Genomic DNA, 17,153 nt, shown 5'->3' with positions numbered 1-17,153 from the left:
AACTTCAGCTGCTGAATGAGGCACAGCTGCTGTTAAAAAAGGAAAAGTGGGCTGTTTCAAAGGCTACTTCTCTGCACGTAGCTGCTGATGACAATTTACAGTCGCACGGCTCGCAGCCTGCAGGGAAGCTCGTAAATCCCGAACCAGTATTTAACCCTGTCGTGTCCCACCCGTTTCCATGGGGTCATAAAATGTGGTTTTGTGGCTGAGCTGGGGTACGTGTGGAGCCAAAATCATGAATATATTGACTGCGTTATTTATTTTATCTCAGTTTCTGTATTTGTTATTTATTGTTTTACTAGGATGTTATTATTTTGCTATTATTGTCTCTTAGCCACTCAGAGTCATATGTTTGAAATGGGTAGCCATATATTTTATGTTAAACAAATAAATCTGAAAAACCAGCCCCAAATTTATCAGGTAGTAGCCAATTTGGTAAAATGGCCATCTTCAGAATTATTTGCCTCTTTTGATGTTTAGTTATCATTATTCTATAATTTTAAAAGTTTAAATCCAAATTTAATTTTAATGTTAATTTGCATATTTTGTTTTATTTAGCAGTTATATTATAATGTATACCACCTAGAGCTCCTCTTTGAAGGAGATGGGCAATTTAGAATATAAAACCTAATATCTAAATCAGGGGTATCAAACTCATGTCCCACGGGCCGGATGGGTCATGTGCTGCCCCCACCCCGCCCCCACCCAGTTTAACAAAGGGGTGGAAAAGTCCCAATATGTCACATGATGCCGCCATGAGGGTACAAGTTTGACACCCCTGATCTAAATCATCAACTTGCCTTCCAGAAAGTTGGTTACCCATGCACTGCTCTTAAATTCTTTCCCCTTTGTCTCCCCAGCTCTTTGCAGTTTGAAGAGTTGCAATAAGGAACAAAGAAAAGCAGTCTTCGCCTCATTGTTGCTTGCTTGGTAGGGTTGTTGATTCATCTCTAATAAATGACCTGTTTCATACATCGCACACTAAGCCATAAAAGAGGGGAGGGGCTTGGCTCAGAGTTGGTGTGAATCCAGAAATCTGTGGCTTATTCAACAACTGGGTTAAGGAAGCTACAGTCTCTTACAAGGCAGTTCCCAAGCTTGAAAATTTATGAAAGCTTGGCTTCACTATACAATTACAGTTATAATGCAACCATTAACATCCCAAAGCTCTTCATTAAAAATCATCCATTTAAACAGGCAGTAGAAAAAAGGAACTTAAAATTCACAGTAAGTCTTTCTACACTTGAAGGCCAAGTTGGCTGGTTGCCTCTGTGACAGCCTTTCGCCAGTTGGTGAAGACCTTCTTAGGAAAACATTTGTTTCACAGGGAATGCAAATTTTATTTGATGTTTTATTTTAGCTACTTAGTTTCCTCGCTTTTAATATGACATTCCCATGCACTGTTTTAATTATTGCCAGCTGTCCACGTTAAAGCCCTGAAAGAGTTAGATATTAGGGCTCTGTAAATCCTATCAAAAAGTTATTTCAGAATGCATATACAAAACACCCCCACACACATACAACTTTTCAAATCATTAAAGCAGCCATGACTTGTCCCCATAACACAGGGCTGCTTTGAAAACTGCTCTCTGCTGCCTTGGCATGTATGTGCCAGCACAGCTATTTCTGTCTCTCTCCAGACTGCTATATCTTGGGGAAAACACATACCTCTCTCTTAATAGAGGAAAGGTGGATTAGCTTAACAAACCTGGACAAAACAATAGATTGTACACAATCTTTAAGAAATCTCATGACTCATAGAAAAGAGCAGTGCTTCTTTGTTCCATTTGAATATGCATCCTGATGTAATAATTAAATATCAGAATGGCTTCTTTGTCAGTTTGATGGGAGCTGCCAAGAGAAATGCAATGGTGTTATATATTACAGAGATATCATATAAGCCATATATAAATGTCATATAAAACTTAGTATTCTTATTTTTATTTTCTCCTTTGCCCTTTGGGTGTCAAGGTTCTTGTTCTTCTGGGAGCCTCAACCATTGTTATTAGATGCCATTTTATTGTGTCTTTGATGTTGCTTCTCTATCTTTTTCTGGGTCTGCTTCATGTTCTTTGACCTTCTCCTGTTTTTATATGTTTTGAAGGATACGAAATCTCAAGATATCCTCTCCAAGTGAGCAAACCATTTTATTTGCTGTTTTTGTATGTAGTTTGGTTCTATGCCAATTATTTTAGATTAAATTATTCAAATAACTTAGTAATATTCTTTATGCAAACCTCTTCCAACATGAGGTTTCTGAATGTGCTCAGGCTACAATCTTCAGGGTTTCCCAATTAGCATAGACCGTTGGCCATCTTGGCTGGAATTCCAATAGCCAAACACCCAAAATAATGCTTAGGCATCTATTACAAACTGACCTTTCATTGGAAAACTGGATATATTTCTAAGTCGTTTAATCTGCTCTAAACTTATAAAATTTAGCACAGTTCATTTAGAAATGTGATTGTAATCACTAGAACAGATGTTGAACATACTGCCTCAGCTTAATCCACTTTAGAAATTACAAATTAATTAATTTTGAAATTGATACAATTTGTTCTGTCTAGTTTATTGTATTGTGTTGTTTTCAAGTGCTCCTTTTTTGTGAGGAGCAAAGAGTCGAGGAGCTAAGCCACCTTGCTAATGTCATAGTAATTTGAATTTGAAGTTGTCAAATTGTAAACGTTGGTGAAAATTGCTAAGACTAGTATCCCTTTCTTTCCAATAATTAGTATTCTTTAAAGGTGTCAGTTCATCTTTAAACTTTTGAATATTTATAGCTCAATGAAGTTTGGTTGGTGTGCTTTTATCAGTGTCATTTTCTAGAGACTTCTGAACATGATTAACAATTAACTTTGTTTCTTATTTTGATGATTAATGTTCTTACATGTGATAAATTTCTGCTAGGTTATTATATGGAATGTATCTTTATTATAAATGAACTGCAGTCACTGGGTTTATTCTACGATACCAGGCTTTTTCACATCACTTGCTTAATATACATTTATTATTCATTACCAGTGAATATTCATAAATTATTGTAAACCAGAACTGTGATTTTTCTAAATAAACCTTTCCTGCCATGTTTTCTATGACTGGTGATCTAAGATCATTACTTGTCCCTCCAAATAACAAATCAGGATTTATGTTAGCAGGGAATGACTGGCAATTTTCAGATTGCATAATATCTATCTAATATCTTTTATTCTGTGCACCAATAACTGAATTTTGTCATGGCATTTTATCTTGTTTTCAAATTGAGGCAAAGTAACGACAAATGTCAGGAACTAATTCCACATTGCACTGTAATCTCCAACTCTTAGAAAATTTGTAAAATGGCCATTAAATGCTTTTCAGATTCTGGAAAGAGGTTAATGGTGAGAATAGGTATAGTTTGCTTCCAAAGAGGTCTATTGCTCCTTTTCCCACTTTCAATAATTCTTAGATAAAGTGTGTACAGTAGTGCTCGACTTACAACCACAATTGAGCCCAAAATTTCAGTTGTTAAGTGAGACATTTGTTAAGTGAGTTTTGCTCCATTTTACAAACTTCCTTGCCATAGTTGTTAAGTGAATCACTGCAGTTGATAAGTTAGTCACCTGGTTGTTAAGTGAATGGGCTTCCCCGTTGACTTTGCTTGTCAGAAGGTCACAAAAGGGGATCATGTGACCTTGGGCCACAGCAACCATCATAAATATGAACCAGTTGCCAAGCATCTGAATTTTGATCACATGATCATGAGAAGGCTGCAAAAGTGATAACTGTGAAAAACGGTCATAAGCCACTTTTTTTCAGTGTCGTGGTAACTTTAAATAGTCACTAAATGAATTGTTGTAAGTTGAGGACTACCTGTACTTACTATATCACCAAGTGGTTTTCATTCAGTCAGTAGCCTCAGTGTCACTGAGCCTTTAGTGGTTGTCTAATCCCCATAAATCCAGTTTGGGTAATCTGAGGAACAGTTTACTGGAGAAGCCATTTGGGGACATGAGCATTGTTTATAACTATGATAAACCTATTTTAGGGTCTATAGCAGTGGGCCCAACCTTTCTACCTCCACGAACCAGCAGCAACAGTGATGACGGTGGCAGCAGGTAGGGGAGAGGATGGGTTTGTGCCGCAACCTAGCTCCCACACATGCACAAATGAAGCTTCGCACACTTGCCTACCGGTTCTGCAGCCCAATTCCCGACAGGCTATAGTCCAGGACCAGGGCGGAGATGTGGATTGGGGACCTCTGATCTATAGTCCAATTTTCATATGTTTCCTATCTAAAAATAGCAATAAAACCAATTGTTAGTTTCCAGCCATCATGGTCAGTTGGGGTCTTTGGGGCTATAAAAAGCAGGCTCAGGGGCTTAAAAATTTCAAACTTTTTTTTTTAATTCTGTGATTTATTTAACTTCTTCTGATAGCAAGAGCCAAGAAAGAGTATTTGCATAGCATACACTCTTTTGCCACCAATTTTATTTGCAAAAGGAACTACTCTGCATGTTGCATATAATGAGACTTTAGGCATTACCATAGCCTAAACAATTCATAATGGATAGACAGAAGAGTTTCAAAGTCTGTACCAAGAGAGAATCTTAAATTATACAGGAATTACCAAGTTGACCCTTAGGCTTAAGAACAAATTCTCCAGATGAAGGCCAGAGGTTCAAACCTCGGCATCTTTTGTTATTTCTGTAAAATCTGTTGTCTGAAATCCTGAGGAATGGTTGTTGGTCAGTGTCAACAATACTGGGTTGGACTCAGGATACGGCAATTTCCTGTGCTCTTATGTCAGCTGAAAAAGAATGGCCAAATTATAGTGGGGAAAGAGCTCAATGCATTTTCAGTGCTGTTTTGCCATAAATAATCAGTGGAGGCAAAGTCCAGAGTGACATGTTTTAAAAGAAATATATGGCAACTTCATACTTTGCATAAAGATTTCATTATCATCATCTTTTTTTAATCTGACTTATTTGAAAAACTCAAGTTATAGGTTCTTGGGCATAACTGGTAGACCAACAACTCTCAGGTGAACAGAATGTTTGGTGTGTTACTTACTGTTAAGTTTCAGGTAGCATCCAAGTCAATAGAAAACTGACCAACTGTGGTGTCCTTCTACCCTTAAAAGCTCTACTATTTATCTGAAACTATTGTTTAGGCTGAAACAAGTCCACACTGCAATACATATAAAAAAGAGCATGTAAAGTTCATCAATAAAGATTTTCCTTCCGGATTGCAGCCAAGACTTGTATGAAAACTCATTTGTTCAAGGATTTGGCAGTAAAGACTGACATGAGCATTTAACCATGGAGACTGTGTACATTCTTTGTAGTGTGTTAAATCTCATTGTACAATGCAATTCAATAGTATATTTTGTTGAATTAAGTGGATCCTTGACACTTATGTTAATGTATGCCTTCGCTTAGAAATATATAAACAGTTTTATTATGGGCGGGTTTTTTCTTTTAATCCATCATTGAAGTTAGCACTTGAGTAAGTCCTTTTCTCTGTTTTTTTTTTCTGCACCTTACACTGCACATATTTATTCATAACTAAAAGACCACCTACAATATCTTGCCATCTCATACCCCAAGATATCTCGGGGTTTGTTTGTTTTTTACCACTGAACTGCAATGACTTGGTTTCACAATAATAATATAACCTTGCATTTATACACTTGCTTTTTTTTTCCCCTTCAAGTTTTCCTGATGGGATTCTTGCCAACGCCTCACCCTCAGTAATCAGAGGCAGAGCCTGCCTTATTGTCCTCCATGCAATTTCTTATGAAAATCTCTGCCACCTCTTCCTCATTTCTCAAATTCCCTTGCAGTACATTCTTATATTGTTATCATACTTCATACTCTAATTTAAGTAAAATGACCTTTTGTTCTTTCATTCCTCATTCTGGAGATTCTCAGGCCCTGATAGCACTTAAATCAAGCACTTTATTTTCTCTGGGTACACTAATTCTTTAGGTCAAATTTATTCTCTCCGTTGTGGTCTTTTTTCTCCTGAAGGATTCAGTGGCCTGCATAGTATACGTTAGTGTGTGTGTGTGTGTGTGTGTGTGTGTGTGTGTGAAGCATGGCCTAGCCCAAGGCTACTTTCCCAAACTTGCCATCTGCAGTGAATGTTTTTCTACAAGACTGCAATATCCAGCTGCTTTTGACAAAATCAGACTCTCGGAGAATGAGACAATGATCCTTGGCACTTAGAATTTTGCATCCAATTCTGATTATAGTACAAAAATGATATAGAGAAAGAGTGCAGGGAAGGAAAACAAAGATGATAAGGGGTCTGGAGGCTAAACCATACAATGAATAATTGAGGGAACTGGGTATGACTAGTGTCGGGCTCCAAGTTCTTGACGGAGCCCGTCAGCTCCGAACACACCTCGCAGCAAGTCAGCTGGCCATGGAGAATGTCACCTTATCTCTGCTGCTGACAAATCTGTATTTCTACTTGTGTGCTGGCCATTGGTGTTGGGAGTCCCTGCAGGATGGATTCTGAGGCAACTGGGGGGCTGGAAATGGCTCTTTTCATGTACTGATGTGGTGCGTATTGTTAGAGGAGGTTGGGGCACATATAGGTGGTAATTAAGCCTTAGGTTAAACATGGTGAAAGTGGCACCAGGTAGGGATCAGTTAGTGAGGGTCAGAATAGATTAAGGATGTAGACATGTTATAGGGTTAATAGCATTTAGGGATAATGGGTTAGGTATGGCCAGAACTAGAACTGTGTATAAGCCTGGGTGTAGGTTGGGGTGGGGTGGGGTGTCTCACGATAATGGTAATAAAAAGAAAGGGAGAAAAACCCAATGCTAACCTTGCCTGGCCTTTCTTGTCAGATAAGAGTATTTGTTGTTTGCTGATCTAATGAATAAACCATCATTGCACTACAAAGGAGCTGGAGCTTGTATTCATTTCAGGACAACTCTTCAATACTCAAGGTCTGGCTGAGATCTAATCCAACAAAATGGAGTGACATGATCGCTGTCTTTCACTACTTGAAGGACTGTCACAGAGAAGGAGTCAACCTATTCTCCAAAGCACCTGTGGGCAAGACAAGAAGTAACTGATGGAAGATCATTAAAGAGAAGTCCAATCTAGAACCGAGGAGAACTTTTTTGACAGTGAGATCAATTAATCACTAGTCCCAAAGGTGCTTTTTTCAGGAGGCAACTGGACTTTCTTGTTTTTTCTTTGAAGATATTTCGTTTCAAAGAAAAAACAAGAAAGTCCACTTGCCTCCTGAAAAAAAAGCACAACCATGACCTGAATGACTGGGAATCTCTACAGACAATCAATCAGTAGAGCATCTGGCCACCAGAAGTTCTGGGTACTTAATCACTGGAAATTTTTAAGAAGAGATTGGACAGCCATTTGTCTAAAATGATATAAGGTCTCTTGCTTGAGCAGAGGGTTGGACTAGAAGACCACCAAGGTCCCTTCCAAATCTATTATTCTATGTTCTGTGTTCATGAAGACCTGTACCATGCAGACATGCATAACATGTATAACAGAGCATAGTAGGCAGGATTCCTGGTCTCCCAAAATGCTTACCCAGTTTCTAGTGAAATCTATGAGAAGGAATTGACTTTCATGCCTCCAGTGATGTAAGCCAGATAGAATGAATATGACTCTGTCTACTGCTACATGGTTTCAGCCTTGGACTTTTTTTTAAATGTCCCATTTAGGCACTCTGGGAATGGGCTACCTATAATGTAGTATTTCCTATTGCCGCACAGAGAGACTCCCATATATCTACCCTTTTTTTTGCACTTTTAACGTACCTATAATATAGGATTATTTACAATTAGCTACAACTCTTGGGATTTGCTTCTAACATTGTCAAAGGGCAAAATTGAACATGGATTTGATGCTCTCTTTTCAGACATTTTTGAAAACTTAACAGTTATGCTTGAGTATGGATTTTGTTATACATTGTTTTGTGGTACATGGTCTGAAAGCTTTTATCTATAGGATGACTCACACATGCTAAAAATAAAATAAATACATCAATACTGGAATACTCAATCTGATTTTTTTGTATAGTTCTATGCTTTATATAGTTTTATATAAAGCTATAAAATTTTGTACATTTCCAAGCATCTGACTGTACAATCAGAAAAAAAAAATGTATTATAGACTATAAGATATATTGCAAAGACATTATTTTCTCATGGCTATTTTTCAGCAAAGGAGTGGCTTTTAATAATATAATGTTTATATTAGAATAAAGCTATTTTTAAAGATGAGCACAAAGTGTGGATTTGTTTTAGCAGATATTAAATAAATCCGCATTAGGTCTGCTCTGATAACAAGTATCCAGTTTAGATATGACATCACTGACAGCATAAAAGCAACATGCAGACTTTTAATTCATTCCAACCTGAGATGTTAATCCTTGAAACATTTCTCCTGTAAGTGATATTTCATCCTGCATGCAACTTACACTTGTGATGCTGTCCACCCCTTCTTTAATCAAGTGGGTACAATTTGAAAGCAGTGATGCACAACTAACTGCTAGTGCATTGTGTTCAGTTCCACCCATCTGTGAATGATTTCCAGAAGTTGATTATTCCAGGATGAATTGTTTTCTAACAAAAAGTATGTGCAGGTTTGCGAAACTGTGGCTCATATTTGCTATTACAAATGTGTAACTTTAACCAAGTGTCCAACTTCATTGATAAATTAGTCTTCAATTTGTACGTTCCACTGACTATGTTCTTTGATATTTAACAATACACTGCTCATACTTAAATGATATATGTGGTCATGAAATATTTAGAAATAGTTAGGAGTATGAATGTAAGCTAAGTCAGTTAGGTTATTAGATTGCCCTCCTTGGAAGGAAGGAAGGAAGGAAGGAAGGAAGGAAGGAAGGAAGGAAGGAAGGAAGGAAGGAAGGAAGGAAGGAAGGAAGGAAGGAAGGAAACTAACTACTGGAGCTCCAGTAATTTCTTTTCTTGTGATTGTTTCTGCTGCTGTATGTTGTCCATGGATTTTTCTCAAATTTCTCTGAGAAAATGATATCTCAGTCTTGTTGCATTAAATATACATTGTTTTTCCATAGTATAATTCTAAATGGACAGATTTAATTTCAAACAAACTTATCACCCTTTAGCAGGAAAAAAATTGAGACTCACTGCATCAATCAGAAAAGATGATTGGGACATTAAAATCCTATTACTACTACCCACAGTGAATAGTCCTTTGTCAGATACTGTATTCCTTCATTAAATCAGGGGAATGAACTTGATGTTCCAATTATATAAGTAAAAAACAAACACTTGTTCTATTAACATATGGGAGATTAAATATAAATTAATATACTGTAGCATCTGATTGAATTTATTTCTTATTTCTAGTTTCTGGCACAGCCTTAGCATTTTCCTGTTGCTGGATCCCTGGGAGAGTAAACTGTAGCGCAGTTGTTGAAAAGGAAAAAAAAAAGGATTATGAAAAAATCAGTGAGACTTTCTGGGCTCACTGAAAAGACCTTCATCCCATTTCTTGGAATCTCTCCTGCCCTGCTCCCCTCTCCCCTACCCCTGCACAAAGTGGACCCTTCCCAACATTGAAAAGTCTGGGAAATATGTCTCAAAGACACGAGGAGACACGGAAATTGCATTTGTCCATTCTGAGGTCAGATATTGAAATCCATTTTAATGTTCTGTATTCTCATCAATTTATATTCCTCTAGGCATTCTCTCTCTTGATTAAACTTAACTGAAAATTCAGACAAGCAACTATGAACTCATAGCTGAACTGTCTCAGAAACAAGTGTTTTGCTTATTATGTAGAGAGAGTTCATAACTATTAAATATAAGCAAAAAGTTGCAAATCTAAAGGAATCTCAACAAAAATGAAAATGAATTTAAGCAAACGTGAACATGATACATGAGATGCTATTTTCAAAAGGCAAAAGAAAATAATTGCACTTAAAATAGGCAGTCTTTTGGCCTAAGTGAGAAAGTTGGCTGATCAGGTGTAGGTGTGTGGTTGCAGGAATTTTTAATTCATTAGAAACCATTATCAGCTTATTTGTTATGAGTTATTCCTAAGTAGTATCTTAAAACAGATCTTCACTATGGTTTTGTTCACATATCACATCATCATTTTATTTTAAAATAAAGTTTACACCCCAGAAATTGCTTCATCTTTAGCTATTTCCTTTTTCTTTTGGTTGCCTTTCGAATTCCCATTATGAAACCGATAAGATTCAGGGTCGGCCCAAACAACCACGGGGAGGAGGCCTAGAAAGGAGGAAATACCTGCCCTTTTTAAGATGTGGTTCCCATGGAAAGAATACAGATACATTGCAGCCAGTGAAAATAATTAGAGTCAAGAATAATTAGTATAAGGTTGAAGGAACTTTCATTCATTATTTGCCACAATGCAGGTCATAACACAATGTAAATCCAGTTCAGTGAAATATTATAATTTTCCCAGTGCAAAAATTCAGAAACTTTCATAAAGCTGATTAAGTTCCCATGATATAATTGAGAGGAAAAATAAACAATCTTGTACTCATCCTAAAGGGTAAAATTGAAGAGATGAGGTATTTTATTTTAGATTAGTTGGTTCTGGACAACCCATGTCCTGTTGGGTCATCCTTTCAGAGATATTTCCTTACCTAAACAGAAGCAGAATGGCTTTTTTGCCCAGCAGGCAAAAAAGCAGTGGGAGTAGGAACACTTGTGGGAATCTGGCAGGGAACATCAGAAAACTCCCTTTCCCTTCCTTTCCCTTCTCTTCCCAGCAAGCAGGTAAATAGCTGCTGCTGCTGGGTGAGGGATGGAACAAGGGATTGTCAGATTGGCTAGGAAACTGTTCTGGAACATTGAAAATGAAGATCATATAATCACTGTTTTCTCACTTGACAAACTAAACTAAATAATGAAAATAAATAACTGCAGTAGCAGTCCAATCAGGCAGTAGAAGCATGACAACCTCCTGAGTTTCATTTTTCCGGAGTCATGGGTACTGGTTTTTGGACACATTCTGTAAGTTAGCCCGTGTGAAATATCTTGGTAGAAAAGTTGTTGCCCTGTGATGCACTATTTTGCTCAACTGTCATGACAATGTGAGTTTAGGTAGCATATAGGTATCTCCAGTATCTTTCCACATCTCCAGTTGGTTTGTTTTCCTGCTGGGGTAGGCAATATCTTTCTGGAGGAAGCCTTGGTTTTTGAGCCCTTTGGAGGGTTGAACAGTGATGTAATGACTCAGTTGGATACTATAAACTTGTCAGCTCATGTTTGGGAGCAAAGCAAAATATATTTTGCTAGTAAAGTAGTAAAGTATTCTTCAACTTGAGCTCAATTCCTGGTGACCTGTGGTTTTCTACAAATCTGCTTTGCCATTATTTTCTTTGGGGATTTGTCAGCCTTATATGCTAATCAATTGTGATGGTGTTTCCTGGCAAACTCCCATCATGTTCTAACCTGGACTAACCCTGCTTACCTTTAAAACTCAGATAAGAGACAGGATAAATAGAACTAGGCAGCATACACATTTGCTAAAAAAATAAATATTAAGAGAGAAAATATAAGTCACTTGGCTGATAAAATTATTTGTATAATCTCTCATCTTGGATAAATCTGCTTTTGAGGTGCCAGTGTTGGCTGTGATGCATTTCAGCCTATACTACATTTAATGATATTGCCAAGGCCCTAAATCCTATAACGGGATTTTTTTTTTTTGCTTCCATGACTGTTAGTTGAGCAAATCTGGAGGATGCTGGATTGTGTGCAGACTAGAGACTCATTGAGAAAATTGGATACTACGTCTATTTAGAGATAAGTTATCAAAAGATTTAAAAACTTAATTTCTAAATATTACCAATTTAAGGAAAGTTATTTACAATGTGAGCCATTTTTCCAGGGAATCTATAGATGATGATTCTCCTTTCATAGCAAAGAACACAATTTCTTCCCTACCAATGTCATCATCATTATCACCACCAGCACCACCATCATAACCTAAGAGTCAATTAATACATGTTTGGCATAAAACTGTACTGATTGATTCAAAGTATGTTGTAACACAACTTCAAGGGTCAAGAATCAAGATAAGGTGAAACATAATATTTATTTGAAAAAAAGAATTAGTGCTTCTTAAACAAAAGTTTTCAACATCTCCAAGTGGCCTTCAAAAGTGAAATAAAAAAGCAAGTTCCGGGAATGGTAATTTCATTAGGTTTGCATAGCATGTTGAGAGCTCCACTCCATAACTGGGCAGAGCTATGATTTGTGGTAGAGTGTCTAGTTTGGGAATAATAAGTGATCAGATGAGTGCCTTAAGCATCTGCAAGATTTAATGTACTGATTTTGTCTGTTAGCTCCTAATCACTCAAAGTACAAACAGAGAATGAATTTTGGCCCACCCACTCTGATGTAGAGAAGCATTCTATCTGAAGATATATAGAAAGGGAAAGACCAAGAAAAACACATTCTCTTCTTGGAGGGCAGAATTCCTGAACAATTTTTTAGTTTTTTCATTCACCCTCTGGAAAGATGGAGGGTTAATTTCATATAATATTCCTGCACATATAAAAAATATAAATTATGAATTGCCACCATTCTTGCAAATAATTCTGATATGGAAGAATGCAAGTCTATGGTTAGCTTGATTTTATTCATCCATTATTTAGTAAGGATATTTTGTTGAGATCAACATAAAATCATCAGCCTTGATGCTATGATCATTCATCTTCTGCTCAAATATTCAATATTGGAACCTATGAGATTCAGCCTAGCAATCATTGTGTTTCATTAAATAATAATCACAGACAAGCAGAGAAATGCAAGCATTAGATCTGTTTCACATACATAGAATTACTAGGTAAGGCAAGTGATTTACTCAAGGGTAAGGCAAGGGATTTACTCAAGATAACAGCAAACAGGACAGAAAAGAAAAGTAAATGAACAAACTCTCTTGAAAAGAAATAGTTTAACATCTTTTTTGTACATTGCCAGAGTAACTTTTTTGAGATGGACAGCTATATAAATTTCATATATGGAGATAGATGGGAAAGAAAAAAAGAAAGGAAAGAAAGGAAGAAGAAAGAAAGAAAGAAAGAAAGAAAGAAAGAAAGAAAGAAAGAAAGAAAGAAAGAAAGAAAGAAAAGAAAAAGAAAAAGAAAAAGCTTGCTTGATGGCTTTGTTTTTAACAGGATATACAGAAGAGTATACAGAAGAGTAGTTAAAACCAGTACAAGGTCCAGAGATCCAAATTGGCTTGTCAGCCAGTCCAAGATCAAAATTTCATGATCAGCATTCACAGGAATGATACACCAGAGCAGGAAATCAAACAACTGTTTCCAAACACAGTCAGTGTCACATAAATATTGGTGCAAAATAATCATTCCATGACTCTATTGGCACTAGGTGTTTAAAATGGTTATAAGAGAAATCAATGGCCCTTCTGGGTTGCCAGGCTTTGGCGACAGCAGGGATTCGCGTCTCTCCGCGATCCCTGCTGTGCTCGTCGTCTTGGTGCCTCCGATCCAGACGGATCTGGAGGATAAGGCTGCCCTGTAGAGGCAGCCGAAGATAGGGAGGATCTGGGAAGGGGTTTGGAGGTGTCGCAGACCCCCTCCTCACCCAGCTTAACCTCCTTTTCTCAAAGCGGTGGAGCGGTGGTCAGTGATGGGCGCCACAAAGAAGCCGGCAGCTGGAAAAGATTGTGCTGGAGGAAGAAGGAGAAAGAAGATTCAGAAGTGAAAGTGCTGGCTGTGCCGGGAAAATAGCAATGTCTAAAACCTGGAGTGGAATTGTTTATTGCCTGAAAGATACATTGTATCCCTAAGAAGAGAAAAGCAGCGGAGACAGCTGCCAAGGGAAAACTTTTTTTCTATTTACTCTCCCACCCCACAGAAACACTAAATGCAGAACTGGAAAATACTGGGCACTGAAGGTATTTTAACTTGAAAATTGTGAGAGAAAGGACTTTGGACTTTGGACTTAACATCTTCAGAAATTGGAAAGCCCGCATTGGAGGTATGGATTTCTGAGTGTTTAAAGGGAAATTGCTGTTGTAAGTGGGGGGAGAGGAAAAAAAACTTTTTGGAGCAGAGCTTGAAAAAGGAGCAGATTGCCTAGAACTTTAAAGAAAGATACATTTTAATGGGAACCTTTTAATCAGTAACCCCAGAAAGAGAAATTGAAGAAGGTAAAAAAAAAAAAAAGTATTGAAAGAAATAGTTTATCTGGATCTTTTAGTGACTTTGGAATTTTTTTTTGGAATTACTCTTGATTAAAAATACTTGGGTGGTTGTTTTTGAAGAAGTCTTTCTCTTCATGATGGCATTGCTTTTGGATGAATTAAAAACTCAATACCAAAAATATAAGAAAGAAGAGCAAGATGGAAAAGATACTTTGGGCACCCTTTTTCAATTTTTAGAAATGGCGGTATAGAAAAAGGGGATTTTAAGGGCAGAGAAAGCAATCCAAAAAGAGAAAAATGAGATGAAAGGTGGATATAAGGTTAGAAAACAACAGAAAGGGGGTAAGCAGAAGAAGAAAAGGGAGGAGGAGAGACAATGGGGTAAAAAAGGCAAGGAGAAAAATAAACAAGAGAGAAAGGAGAGGATGGAAAACCTTAATGGTGGGAAGCAAGATTTAAAGAAACAAAATCTATTTAGAGACAATGTGTAAATTTACTTGAAAAAGGGATCCTGGAAGGTACATAAAAGTGTGTTTTTATATGCGTATTTAGAGTAAAATGTGTATTAGCATATATGATTAGCTCTTTTATGGTATTTATGGTGGGTTATAGGCTTTCATTTTGTAATTGTAGTGTACTTGCTTTTTTTATGAAGTTTATTGTGTAATTTTAGAATGTACTAACCAGAATCTCAATATAAATTAAGTGTTATATTAAGCATTATTAAGTTAGGGAAAAGAGTCAAAGGCGTTACTCCATTTAGTGTACAGGAGAAGTATATCTAAAGAAAAAAGATGAATGGATAACTGGAAAAGAACAGACAAAGAATGATAAGTATTATGAATTGTATTGAGATAAGATAAACAAAATAAAACTAAGAAAGATAAAAGAGGGAAGAAGCTATACAAAAAATTGAAAATGGTAATAAGATATGGAATGACATATAAAGTAAATATGATTTTTGAATTTGTGTCTGTGCGAAGAGTTTTAACCCGGGATTAAGCAGCTTTCAGAAATGATGTTTTTTTATGTTCTATGTTATGTTTGTTTGTGTATTGTTTTTTAAAGGGCAAAAATTTTGACTAGTAAGAAATATAATCTGGACAATAGAATGAAAAGGAGAAATCGGGAGAAGATATGATGAGCAGATAATGTAAATATACATATTACATCTGGTACGTTTTACTGATTCTTCCAGAAAGATTCTTTATGTTAATATGCCTTGATTTGTTTGTATGTTTTGTAAAGTCAATAAAATTTGTTTTTGTTTTTTTAAAAAAAGTCAGAGGAAAATATAAATGTGATGATTGAATAGCAGATAAACTAGAAAAGAAATGTAATTGAATAAGAGTAAAGAGAAACAATGTGAAATTTGTTAAAGGCAATTTATGTGTCTATATGGAAATGGGATAAATTAGAAAAATGTGATATAAAATAATGTGTTATCTGCTTTGTAAAGATTTATAATGGAAAGAGGTTTTATGTTTTTAATGTTTAATGATGTTTTGTTTTGTTTGTTGTTAAAATCAATAAAATTTGTTTAAAAAAAAGAGAGAAATCAATGGTAGTATATTGAGCATCTCCACTGAAGACTATTTATGCAATGGCAATATTCTTTAAAATAAGTAGGTTTAAGTATAAATAAATAAGAATAATTCAGCATAAGAGATAGTTCATCTTACTATGTATATCAATACTATGATACAATAATGGCAATACTGCTTATATTAGTTAGTAGTAAACTATTTTGCATTTTATTTGAAATCACGTTTTTCATTTCACTTTCTAATAATACAAACAATATTTCATAATTATAAGCAAATTAGTAGGCTCTGCCTCACTAATAATAGTAGGCTCAGCTTTTAATCATTCTGACAGAGACTCAATTAATGTGATAAAAAGTAAATGTAGTTTTCATTACTACTTTTCTCAGAAACATCTTAACAAACTGTGTTGGATCTTGTTGAAATATAATATTTCAATTCAATACTACAGGCTATGTAAATAATATCTAGGATTTTATATATTTAGCAAAATGAGAACTGGCAATATTTAATGTTGCCCTGCCTTAAACGTTTTATTCATCAATGTGTTTTTCCCATAATATCCTGTCTGTACTTTATAATTATGTCATATAAGATAAAAATTTGTAAATCACTATGCTAAAGATCCTTCTTATCCACCTGAAATGAAAGCAATCCCCATACACAAACAAGGAATAGATAAATTTTCTATGTCTCTCTCCACCCCCACCCCCACCCCACCCACCCCTCTCTCTCTCTCTCTCACACACACACACACACACACACTATGTTTGGTAAAACATTTCAGAAGTGGTTTGCTTTTATTTCTTCCTAGAAAACAAGAAGGTGCAGTATCTCAGCAGTTAAGACTCTGGGTTTGTCAGCTGGAAAGCAAGCAGCCCAGGTTAGAGACCTGAGCACCATACGATAGGGTGAGCTCCCATCCTTGCTCCAGTTCCTGCCAACCTAGCAGTTCAAAAGCATTCAAATTAGAATAGATAAATAGGTACCACTTTGACGCGAAGGCTACAGTTCTCCATGATGTCATGCTGACTACGGATTGTTGATGTCTTCAGACAGCACTGGCTCAATGGCTTTGAAACAGATATGACCACTGCCCCCTATAAGTCAGCAAAGACTAGCAGAGTAAAATCCAAAGGGTTTACTTTACTTTTGCCTTTAGGGCTAAACTAGAGTAATTGGGCCAAGGTCACCTAGCATGGTCTCATTTTTTCTAACCTGGTACCTTTAATAACTACATGAAACTAATTCTCTATCAAGCATTTTAATATGAATTTGAGTTTTTAAAAAATGAAAATACATATTTGTGTTCAGGTACTAATTTATTTTATGCATATTATACCTACTTTTTCATAATATGCACCTTTTTTTGGAAACAATGCTCCTAATATGACTCTTTTATTGGTTCTCTTTAGTCATATATTATTTTAATATGTTTTATCATAGA

At 36.2% G+C, this 17,153-nt stretch overlaps 1 long non-coding RNA gene across 1 annotated transcript in view; it reads right to left on the bottom strand.

Annotated features, from left to right (window-relative positions):
* The window catches only part of LOC148126854 (uncharacterized), a 42,319-nt gene extending 25,574 nt beyond the window's left edge, over nucleotides 1-16,745 (bottom strand). The window contains exon 1 of the long non-coding RNA XR_015741406.1: nucleotides 16,696-16,745. This is a non-coding gene — a long non-coding RNA (uncharacterized LOC148126854). The remainder of the gene's footprint in view (nucleotides 1-16,695) is intronic.
* Nucleotides 16,746-17,153: the final 408 nt, after the last annotated feature.

The sequence above is a fragment of the Pseudonaja textilis genome, chromosome 2, assembly GCF_049901715.1.
Source record: "Pseudonaja textilis isolate UNSWEBS1 chromosome 2, rPseTex1.2, whole genome shotgun sequence".
NCBI lineage: Eukaryota > Metazoa > Chordata > Lepidosauria > Squamata > Elapidae > Pseudonaja > Pseudonaja textilis.
The sequence above is the reverse complement of the archived record's forward strand: the minus strand, read 5'-3'. Positions and strand labels throughout refer to the sequence as shown.